Source organism: Neodiprion lecontei, chromosome 7, assembly GCF_021901455.1.
Source record: "Neodiprion lecontei isolate iyNeoLeco1 chromosome 7, iyNeoLeco1.1, whole genome shotgun sequence".
Lineage (NCBI taxonomy): Eukaryota > Metazoa > Arthropoda > Insecta > Hymenoptera > Diprionidae > Neodiprion > Neodiprion lecontei.
In genome coordinates this window covers 20,778,751-20,790,822 of record NC_060266.1, presented here as the reverse complement: position 1 = coordinate 20,790,822, position 12,072 = coordinate 20,778,751, and positions in this window count along the sequence as shown.

The following is a 12,072-nucleotide window of genomic DNA, read 5'->3' as shown; positions in this document are numbered from 1 at the left end:
TTAACAATAGAAAGACAAAAAAATAAAAAAATAATGGCACTTACAGACTTTTTAATTCCCTTCTTCAATTGTGGGGTGGAAATTTTTGGGTCTTGTGGTGGATAAAAAAAAAAAAAAAAAAAAAAAAAAAACGGGGGGCGGGGGGGAGGAAAAGAAGAAATAAGGGCTCGAATTGGGCAAAGGCATCGAGGCTGAAACCTATCTTCGAGACTCGAGGAAGTGCGGATTGGAGTTTGGGATGGATGAGGCAATAACGTAGAGGAAACGGATCCAAATAAGAAGCGAGGCAACCTTTAATGTGTGTTTCCAGGGTGGTTTTTACACCGGTGAAACAACCGATTGCCTATTGTCTGTCCGAGAGCGTGTCTTTATATATTATTTTACGTATACTGAGAGAAATTTTTAGTTCAGGCTACCGTTCGGTCCTAAAACTATTTTTTTTTATTTTATCACTATCGACAAAATATAGTTCTTCTTTAGAAAAAACAAAAAAAAAAAAAAACAGTCCTTTTCGATGATTTTTCGAAATGGTGGAAAATTGAAGCAAATACGATGAAACGAGGAAAAGGGCGAGAAATTTGTTGCGGACATTTTCTGTTCGTAAGAGATAAATAATAATCGGATGAAATTTTAAGCGTGAAAAGTAAAGGAAACATCTAACTTGTTAGTTTCTGAAATAGAAAATATCGGAGCGGAATTATTAAAACGAAAATTGATCCATACAATGTTTACTGCATTTTCTAAACCTGTTAACGAATGTATTCGTTATTCTATCTGTACGAAATATGAAGAAAACGTGAACCGCGATCCATTAATCGATGACTTTATCGAATTTGGACCCTTTATCTCTACTTTCCTTTTTTATTTATTTTTTTTTTTTAATGAAACTCAAACTTTCCTTTTCACAAAATCAAAGAGGTGAATTAAAAAATGCTGCAAGTGCCATTTTTTTTTCTTTTTTTTTTTTTTTTTAAATTTCTCTTTTTAATCTCTGGATGAATCGTAATGAAATATGTGCGAGAGAAATTTGAGCTGGTTGGAAAATTAAGCGAGAGGTTCGGCAAGTTGTTTGACCGGAAGTTAATGCATTAGCTCGGGGATCACTCGACGTGTCTGGAAATTCCAAGAATCGTAAAGACGATATCTTGTGAAATGAAAATAAAATGCAAACGTTTATGTTTGCACGCTTTATAGACTCAAACTTTTCACTCCGCGCAACGCGTTGCAACTGCAGTTTTATATCGTAAATATATTTTATAAATATGAGAAGAAATGTGAGGGGAAACGAATCGTGAGATGATCTATTTCGGGAACGAGTTTGACTTTTTTTTTATTTTTTCAGTATTTTATTTATTTATTTATTTTTTTTTTTTTCTCTTGTTTTGTCGCAGATTTCGACGAAGAGAATAAAATCTGATCCGTGATCTATTTCGGGACAGGTTTAATATCGTAATTCTCTAGCGTCTGATTTGAGATGAAGTTCAAAACTGCGGGATAAAATCAACGAACGGAATAGAAATGTGAGAAAAAAAAAAAGAAACAAAAAAAAACGGAAGTTTACGTTGAATTAAATCGACGAAAACGTAAATCTTCTTTTGCGTAATATATCAATGATAATTTTTGTACAATAGACTGAGTTTGAAAAGTTTTTTTTTTTTTTTTTTTTTTTTTTATAACCGCCGTACGGAAAGCTTTTAATTATTTCAACGGGAGGAAAACTTTTCAAGTGAAATCGCCTGAGTTATTGCAGAGAGAAAAAAAATGAAAAAAATTTTCGTAGACAAAGAAACGATGAAATAATTTTGTAACAAACTAATTGCGAATCGAGGCGATAATTCAAGTTTCGAGATCGTCTCAATCCGAAGTTTGCATCAATTTTTCGACAAATACGGAATTCCAAAACGCCACGAGAAGGGAACGAAACTTTATCCGGTTGATATCGATTTGCCGAAACAAAGAAAATGAAGGAAGGAAGGAAGGAAGGATAATTCTTTGGAATGAAAAAAAAAATGTAACGTAGAATTTGAAAAATGAAAACATCTTCTCCGTCAGCTTTCTATTTTCCCGCAACGAGTTGTTTCGCACGGTTTGTAAGGGAGGAAGGAAGAAGGTTGGGGGTGAAAACCACCTCCGTTTCAAATGACGAGTTTAATTAGCAAAGTTTAAACGTTATTTCAAAGCTCGTGTCGCGGCTTCAGGGGTGCGTTCAAAACTGCAGTAAAACTGTTGCCATTCAAACCTGACTGTCCGACAGCCCTTATACACCGCGTAACTTGCATTGCAGGGCGGCTTCGCCCCTCAAACTTGCACAATTATGTAAATTACTCTCCCTTTCTCCCTCCCCCCCCCCCCCCTCTCTCTCTCTCTCTCTCTTTCTCTAGCTTTCCCCGCGTGAACGCATATAATTGAGTCCCAGCCACCAGACGCGAAATTTTCAGCCTACGATTGAGGACTGCAGGTGCAACCCTTAATGAAAATTACGATACTTAAAAAACGACCGAACTTGTGGTGTTTGATATTAAAACTGTTTTTTCGGCTTGTTTATGTATACTTGTAAGGGTGGTCCAAAAATTTTTTTTTTTCTCACCCCTTAACCCCTTGTTACCCCTTGTGATATTTCTGTAACAAACTAAATGAGATCCTACAAAATCCATACGGAAGATATTAATGGCAAGTCCTTAAATGCTATTTATTTTAAAATTTATGATTTTGGGCTACAAGGGGTTGAATTTAGACTCGTAATACTGAAGAATGATTTTTATACGTGAAATCCGCTAGTAATTTTAATATTAACCCGTGATCCAAAGACCCTTTCAAAGTGTTAAAATTCAAATCAAACAATCATTTATTTATTTTTTTTTGCATCCATCCCCTCGATGAAATATTACGTGTACAATTTCCGGTCATTGTAATTTAACAAAATTATGTTACAAGATACTTTTATCAAGGTTCCATAGATTTTTATTCTTAAATTCACTTATCCATTTACGTCTCTTTTTCGCAAGATTCTCTGAGAATTATTGAAATGTAACACATGTCATTTTTGTTTATCTTTCGCGTCTAAATCAAATTCGTCGATAAACTGAATACAAAATTTTCTCTACTCATCGATTATGTTATCCATTTGACAATTATTTACCCTACCGATTTATTCTTGTTCTCTTGTACGATGGTCAAATTTGTTCAACGACTTGAATACAATTTTAACATTTATTCGTCTCTTCGTGAATATTTACTCATTACCATAATAATAATTACTTACAATCATCAATACTAATGTGACTCTCATTATTTTGTTTCAGGTAAGCTTTCATCTCCTTTCATCATCAGGATTCGAATTGTCATTCATCCTTAAGATTTACACCCACGTAGGTAAGTTTACGCAATAACTTGACAGATGAGGAAATATTTTCGCTAAATTTCTACGGCAAAATTCATCGCTGCGTCTTTTTTTTTTCGATTGTCTATCCAATAATCGTGACGTCAAACCTGCTGTAAAAAAAAAGTTCAGTTTCAGCTATAATAATTTATTATGAAGGAAAAATCGACGGCGTTATAAAAATCGAATCAAAAAAAAAAAAAAAAAAGTTGACGAAAGGAAGAACTAAAACTGGAAAACGAGATGAAAAAATTTCCCCCGCGTTACGTCAGTTGGCGAAGCTTTCGATACAGCGCGTTCGGATCGAGGGACGTGAAAGCAAAGTCCTTGGGAAAAAGTCGAGTGACAATAAGGGCCAATACCGGACGAAGGACGGGCTGGTATAAGCGATATCAGGAAACTTTGAAAAGTCGAACAAGCGAAAGAAACACCTGCTACTTGTATCTACAACCGACGTACGGGCCGTTGCAAAATTGCCCTGTATTGAGAAAATTTTGGAAACCGATTCATGGTTGAAAAAATAATCCGTACAGTGTATGTATTTTATCAAAAACCGAACATCGGTAAACGGAAATAAAAATTTCTCTCGGTGTATAAAATAAATTTTCTCGATCACTTTATCGTCCTTTCATCAAATCACGTTCAAGGCAAAATGACTGTGACTTCGGAACTGAAATTATTCGTGCAATGATCGCATGTCGTTACTCTATGTTGATAACGTTATTATTATAATTTCCGTCTATCAACGAAACGTGTATATAATTTATAATCCATACGAAGGTAGACTTAACGCACGTCAATGTACGTCATGATCCTTAAAAGGACACCTTCCGTGTCGGACCGCTGTCATTGTAACGGCTGACTTTCGTCCAATTTTAGTGACGAGAAAATTACTCCTTTGCCGTGATCATTATACGATTTCCCCTGTAATAATCGTAATTAGACGATCTCTCGGCGAGTTGTGAGAGCAAAGAGTGAGAGGGAAAACCGTGATGAAAAAAAAAAAAAAAATCAATTATGAAAACAAAAATAACCGTAGAACGGTCCTGGTATTTTATTTTTACAATTTTTTATTTATTTATTTTATTTTTTTTTTCTCAAAATCTCATTCGCTCTCCTTTTTTCTCTTCTTCTCTACACAAATTATACGTTTAATTTTAAGTGACACGTTGACGACACAATATTTGTTTAATTAAAAATCGATATTATCACGTGCAATTTTATTTGTACCCATTTACCTTTTGTTCTTTTAAAAATTTTCCCTCCGTTTATTTCACTTTCCTGTAGCATCTTATTTCTTACACCTTGCATGTAACATTGAAAAGTTTTCTCAAATAGAAATCACGTTTTTGGATGATATTTCAACTCACGGGTAAAAAATCTTGGCAAAATTTTTGCTCACTTTTCTAGCAAAATTTCTGCGATACAAATCTTACTTCGATATTGTGAATCGCAAATAAAATATTGTCAGTTTGAAAAACGTGAAAGAAAGATATTTGATAAATTCATAAATTTAGACGTATATCAAAGTCGCCTCACATTAAATGATCAATTATTAATTTGTTCAAAATTCTATTCACAACTATTTTCTCAATTCTTTCCCACTTTCGTTTTTTATTAAATGTAATTTCTTTCCTTCTTTTTCCCTTCATTCCGATTGAAACAATCTCAAACGCCCGATCTATATTTTAGTTTACATTTGTTTATTCAATACGATTTCAATAAATTGTTCGGCCGATGAAACGCGCGTTTAAAAATTCCTACGACCAAAATTTTTAGGCCATCACCCAAATATTGATGTATATAATATAATATACGGGTGTATATAATTTACATTTGTATATAATATTATGTATATATATAGTGAAGTTGCGAAAGGAGGCTTAATTGTAAAACATGACAGAGGTATTTTACCCTCTTCATCGTTCTCTCTCTCTCTCTCTCTCTCCTTTTTTTTCTGTCTTTTGCTTTCTCTTGTCGGTTCGTTTCCAACATCTTCTTCTTCTTCTTCTTCTTCTTCTTCTTCTTCTTTTGCTATTTCTTCCTCCTCTCTTCTTCCCTGTTCGTTTTCTGTCGACAAGCAAGCGAAGGAAGCATACAGTCCATTAGGGTAGAACCGAAGGTTTGGTCGATCAATCAGGCGAGGCGATGCGATGGATCGAACCCTAATCAAATTAACTCGGCAGCGATCTGACACTCGGGATGAGAGAGAGAGAGAGAGAGAGTGAGAAGCAGAGGTGGAAAAAAGTACGAAAAAGAATAAAGATACCGATAGATGAAAAAAAAAAAAAAAAAAAACCGAATGAAATAAAATTAATTGAAAATCAAACGGAGAAAGCAGAAAAAAAAACGAACGTAAAAAAGAAAATGCGATAAGATCGATAAAAACGTCAGCCAACAATTGAAATCATGCGTGGACGTGCAATTTACTTAAATTTGCAGAAAATTGTTCTGATTATTGTGATTTAGTATTTTTTCACAGATATGAAACAATCGCGTACACTGACATTAAGGGAAATTTTTATTTCCGGTTACCGCTCGGTCCTTGACTATTTTCATTTTTACCACGATCGAAAAATACAGTTCTAGGTAGAAGATGATAATTAGATAATTAGTTTTCTAGCCGTTACCGTAAAGTCTAGTATACGTTACTATTCTTTCTCATTACGATCACCGTTGCTAGATTTTCTTGCAACTGTTGCGAAAATTTAACGCTCGTGCAACGATAAATTGACGTTAAAGCCTTGTTTAACTAAAAAAGTAGAGTAAGCCTCGGAAACTGATTTTGCGTTGCAATAACCAAAAAAGGATCGACGATAGCGCGAAATGGTTACGCGTGCCTCGTTTTTCGTAATTTCAACAATATTCGAACAGTTTTTTTTTAAACGATACCTGTTTTACCGCATTTTTATAGTTACTGTAACAAATGAAATTTTTCACAGCATACGTGAAACGAAAATAATGTTCTTATTTTTATTTTATAATAAAACTACATGATAGGAGAATTATTCATTTTATTTAACAAACAATGTGACCAAAGTTTTTTTTTTCTCTGTATTTCATTTCTCTCAATTTGACAAGATTTCGTTTAACCAAGAATAATGAAAACTTATTTTCCAAACTTTTTAGAAATCACTGAGAAATCGAAAATCTCAATATTACATGCACTGGAAATTGTATTTAAACATACGTTGGAATTTTTAGGCAAGAATTTTCAAAATTGACGACAACTTTGAGTGGATGTTGATTGGAAATTGAATATCTTGCGATAACTCATATATTCAAAGGTATGCAACGAAAAATCTATCGACGTATCGAAACGTTACGTATAACACATAAATAAGCTTGTGCAACGGATTTTCTTGCAATCTCCTTTCACTCGCAATTATATATATATGCAAATTATTTTTATCGTACTGTTATACCTAGAATATTCGGCGAGTTTTTTGCGATACATGTAACGAGTCGGAAATATTTTTCCCACATTTTATCGTCGTCACGATGCAAGATTATTTTCACATTCCACATTTTTTCTTTTTTTGTTTTTTTTTTCAACTACAGAAACATTGTTTATACGGTCTGAGAATTCCCAAAAAATTCTCAAAACTTGTACTTTTTACTTATAAAATATTTCTGGACCGGTTTTATTACGAAGTTGATGAAAAAATGAAGCAATGAGAATTTCTTTGGTAATTTTTATACCGTTCAAACAATGTTTTAGTTGACCAAAGAAATTGAAACTATTTGGAATAGAGAATACAGTTTGTGATAATCTGAAAAATTGACCTTTTCAAAATCATTTAAAATATTTATAAATGATTGAGCAGTTGAATAAAAAAATCTAACGTTTCAGAGTTGGGAAAATTGCAGAAAATTTTTTGAAACGGAACGCTCCATATATGTTGATTAATTTAAGATCCAGATTATTGAAAGTGTACATATATTCACGATCAAAATATCAGAAGTTTAATTTCAAAAAATTTTAGAATCGTGCATCTGACGAATGCGAAAATTGTAATACCGAATTAGAATTGATTAATTGTCGAGAACCGAGTGAAAAAATTTCGAAGTATGTAAGTGGAAGGGAAGAGAGGAGGACGCCTTGAAATATCTTGATGCATCAGTTCGCTGGTATTTTAGGTATAAGAAACTGCATCTGCATATAAATCTAGAAATATACCGCGTGGCCGGTACCGAGAAACAATTATTCAAGCTAGACAGAAAGCGGCGTGGAAAGACGAGAGATCTTCTTCATCTATTCGGACGAGATGGGACGAAGAAAGGTAGTAAATTATATTTAACGGTCTCAACTAGTCGGATCTCCGAACAGCATTCTCCGAGTCATATTATTATACGTGTATACAAGGGTGGCCCTTAATGTTGGTAAAATTAATTGTTTTTTTTTTTTTTTTTTTATCTCTCACCTCTTAAATTGACTCGGAATACTGAAAAATGATTCTTAAAAGTGAAATCCGCTAGTAATTTTAATATTGACCCGCGCCCCAAAGGCCCTTTAAATAATTGATTCTTGAAACGAACGATTTCGTTGCTCGAAAAAGCTCGTAGTTTGATTCATGATGTTTTGTAATAAAAAAAAAAAGATGCACATTTTGATAAAGAATCTACGACAGGATTGACCATTTTTTTTTTTTTTTTCTTACTCCATGAGAGTAAAGACGAAAAACAAAGAATGCGATACAACGAGTAAATTCAAAAATAAAAAATCGAAATAACTGGAAAACAGTGATTTAGAATTTAGAATTCTTTCTCGCGTTTAAAATAAAAAATTCGGTATATTTTTTTTTACATTAGGACAGATATTAGTCAAGAATACTAACTATTGTTTTTTTTTTTGCTCGCTTTGATTTTGGTTGGAACATTTTTGGTTTTCGCTACAATAATTGTCCGATCGTTTTTCATAATTTTTCAAATTATCGCAATCATCGTTAAAACATCGTTATTTGAAGAGTTCTGGGGAGTTCAGGGGAGGTTGAAAAAATCTGAACAAAAATCTGAAGTGCTTTTCAGAGTCGCAGCAATAACGTAAAAAAATCGTGAACCAAATCCAAAAGGGTGAGGGTCAAACCCTCGTGGAATTGGCGCGGAATGCCTCATACGCAGATGACGGTGATAAATATATATGCGTGGTTGTCAATCGTCGTGATAAACGTAGAAAACCGACGGAGGTGAGAAGAGATTAAAAACACACCACTCACAAATTACCATGACGATGTATATTTAATACATACATATATATATATATATATATATATACACACATTATATGTGACAGCAGATTTTACGTTACATAGAATCGAAAATTCGAGATCCTCGCCTACTCGACGAAAAAAATTCATAATTTACGGTGTTTATTATTATGGTGGTGGACGTAGCAGCTGGAATTCCATGATTGAAATGTTTTGAAAAAATTTTCAAGCCGTCTCAATCGGTCGAAAATTCTTTTGAACGGTATATTTTTCTCCGCCAAATTTATTCAGGTACCATTCGTAATATACCGTTTATAAGTACGATACGCGATTCGAATATTGTCCGCTATTTATTTATTTATTTTTTTTTGCAAAAAATTTTTTTACCTCTTTTTTATTTAGTTTAACTCTGAATTCGTACGAATCTTTCGTTTATGCTTGGGAAAGAAATTGAAAATAAAAGCTAGTTGTCAATCGACGTATCTACTTTGAAAATGAGGAGATAAAAAAAAAAAAAAATTCAAAAAAAATCTCCCTTGCCGTTTTTTTTTTTTTTTTTATTATTTATTTTTTTTCAAGTATATAATAAAATACTCGGGCATCAGCTTGAATTCGGAGAAATGAAAATAAATGATGCGTATTGAAATTTGTCCCTGAAATAAATTAATCGTTGTAAAAGAGTTTCGAATGCGCTTGTCATATGTGCTTGGATTAATCGGTTTTTTGGTTTGTACATTTGATATTTTACAAATTATACATATATATATATATATATATATATATATCAACATGAAGGATTCGCGCGTCTTTCGTTTCTTGATTACGCGCACGTCAGAAGAAAAACGCGGCGTGACGACGTATGACAAATTTCAACGACGTAGAAAAATTAAATACCACGAACCGCGTTGCTTACGCATCTATCGAAAACAGACGCTTGAGGGCGTGAAGAGGATTCCTTACGCGTGCGTGGAAAAAGAGATCGCGGAATTGGATTCATTCTCTTTTTCGGGTGGGGGGTGAGAAATCAGAAAAGGCGAAAATCAGAATGGCCAGAATTACGAATTTAATAAACTCGAATGAGAAATATGAGAGAACAGATACTGTCGCGTGTTTCAAGTCCCGAATGGTGAGAAATAAAAAGCTGCAGCTTACCTAACGATAAAATGTATTTAGTTGAGGGCTCTATTATACAAACCCGCTTACTTCGTGTTTCCTCTTTTAAAAGATAGAAAAAAAAAAAAACCAATGCCCAATTTTTTATTTCAAATCACAATTATTAGGAAAAGTGAAAAATTAATTAACTCACAGCTAATCGGCACTTCTTTTTCATTTATAAACGAATCGATTGAATATTCAGTGATGAGTGTAGCAAATTTGTACGGAATTAATCGCTAATACTGAATCGAATTGAAATTTGAACAAAATAAAAAAGAAAAATAAAAAATATACGTACACAATTGTGATTAAAATTTGTGCTCAATTAATTGCACCTATGTACTGAAATTTTTACATTATTATTTCAAAACTAAACTTGCTGAATTCTTAGTTGAAAAATCATACCGTGGATGTGAGTATTCGAAAAAATTTTTTTTTACCTTTCATATAATTTTCTATAACACACAGAAATTGAAATGAACAGACAGTTCCAAATCGATTGTTTATCCAAGATTCAACCTTAAGTAAAAACCTCGAACCAATCATCGCATAAAATAAAAATTGGTCAAAGAATTCGGTGTTTAAAATTTCGTTTTCGAATTATTTCGATTTAAATATCGTCGGTGTTCCCAAATCTGAGGTATTGACAGGGAAATTTGGAAAAACCGGTAATATTTTAGGAAATTCGTGAACATGTCCTGGAATTTTTCTACTTTCTTACTCACTGATGTACGATTCTTTGAAATGTGGAAAATTACTATCCGTGAATCAATTCAGCGAGTCGGTGTGAAAAAGTTACGAATGACGAAAAATACGATTTTTCGAGGGAATTTTGATGATTGATAAATCGATGTTGAGAATTGTGTAAAATTAAAAAAAAAAAAAAACAAAAAATATAAACAAGTACTAAAAACAGTCAAGTTTCTACCTTCAATATTCCGAAAAAAAAGCTAATTCTGATTCTCCGTTAGATTCTTATAATTGTAGAGTGTTCGTTGATATATTTGGTGATTCAGTTTAAGCAAAATTGAACTGAGAAACAAAAAAAAAAAAAACAAAAAAAAATTGGACCCATCTTAACTCACGATGCAGAAATTTTTAACTAATTTGCATGAAAAAAATTGAGTTCGTTGGTAAAGTTAGGTTGAAACGAATTCTGGGAAAACGCCTGTTTTCGTTTGAGAAACCGGAAAATGTCGGTAAAATTTGCGACGTGATTCACGCTGGAAAACCTGATCGATCGAAAAAAAAAAATAAAAAACAAACCAACGTCTGAAATTATTATCGTCGATTGAACAACATCCGAAATATCGTATGGAGAATCTTATCGAGACGTCTTTATGCATCTTTCAGTACTGAGAGGGAGAATCTCGAGAGAGAGAGAGAGAGAAGAAAAAGAAAATTACGATGAGTCGGAAAAATCTCTCTTCTCGCATTACATGCGTAGACACAAATAATATCGGGGGTTGAAGCAACGCTTCGTTTCTCTCTCTCTCTCTCTCTCTCTCTCGCTCTCTCTCTTCTCTTTTTCACTCTCCTCTCCGCAATGTTTTCACACGAAATCGCTACCCCGCCGTCCATCAAAATTCGCGGGCATATTTTTGGCCCCGATAAATTCCAACCCCCCTGAACTCGATTTTACCGATCGGAACTCTGCACGCTGATGCGTTCCACGGGTTGTCATATTTTCTTTGGATTATTATTCTTGTCCTTGTTTCCCGATACTCTCTTTTCCTATTTTTCTCTCTCTTCCATGTTTTTTTTATTCATTTTTTTTTTTCTTCTTCTTCTTCTTTTTTTTTTTTCTCCCTGCTCTCTCGTTTTATCTGTTTATCGACAGATCATTTCAACCGTTTCCTCGTAAATAACAAACAACAATATAATATATAACACGTTGTACGCGAAATTTATACGATGTCCCCACAAATGCCTGACAATAACGTATAAATTCACAGCCGAGTTCGAACGTTCTTTTTTACACTTGTCAAATACCAAATTCTCCGCGTGTAGAAATGGAATATTAATCGCAGATAAAGATAAAGAGTGGATAATTTGAAGAAGAAAAATTTATTTATACAGCTTCTTAAACTTTGTTCACTTCTCATAATTCAACCAAGAAATGAACTTTTAAGTTATGAAATTAGAAGAAATAAACGTTAGAAAATTTTGCAAAAAAAAATTTATCTATCGTACAAAAAACAGCAAGTTTTTAAGCAATAAATTTTCAGCAACAAATTGCTAGGAATTAGATTATTGTAGATTCTCAACTGTCAGGATTTTCGAATATTCAATAAAATTTGGGTAAAAAATTATTTGTGCAACAAAAATGTT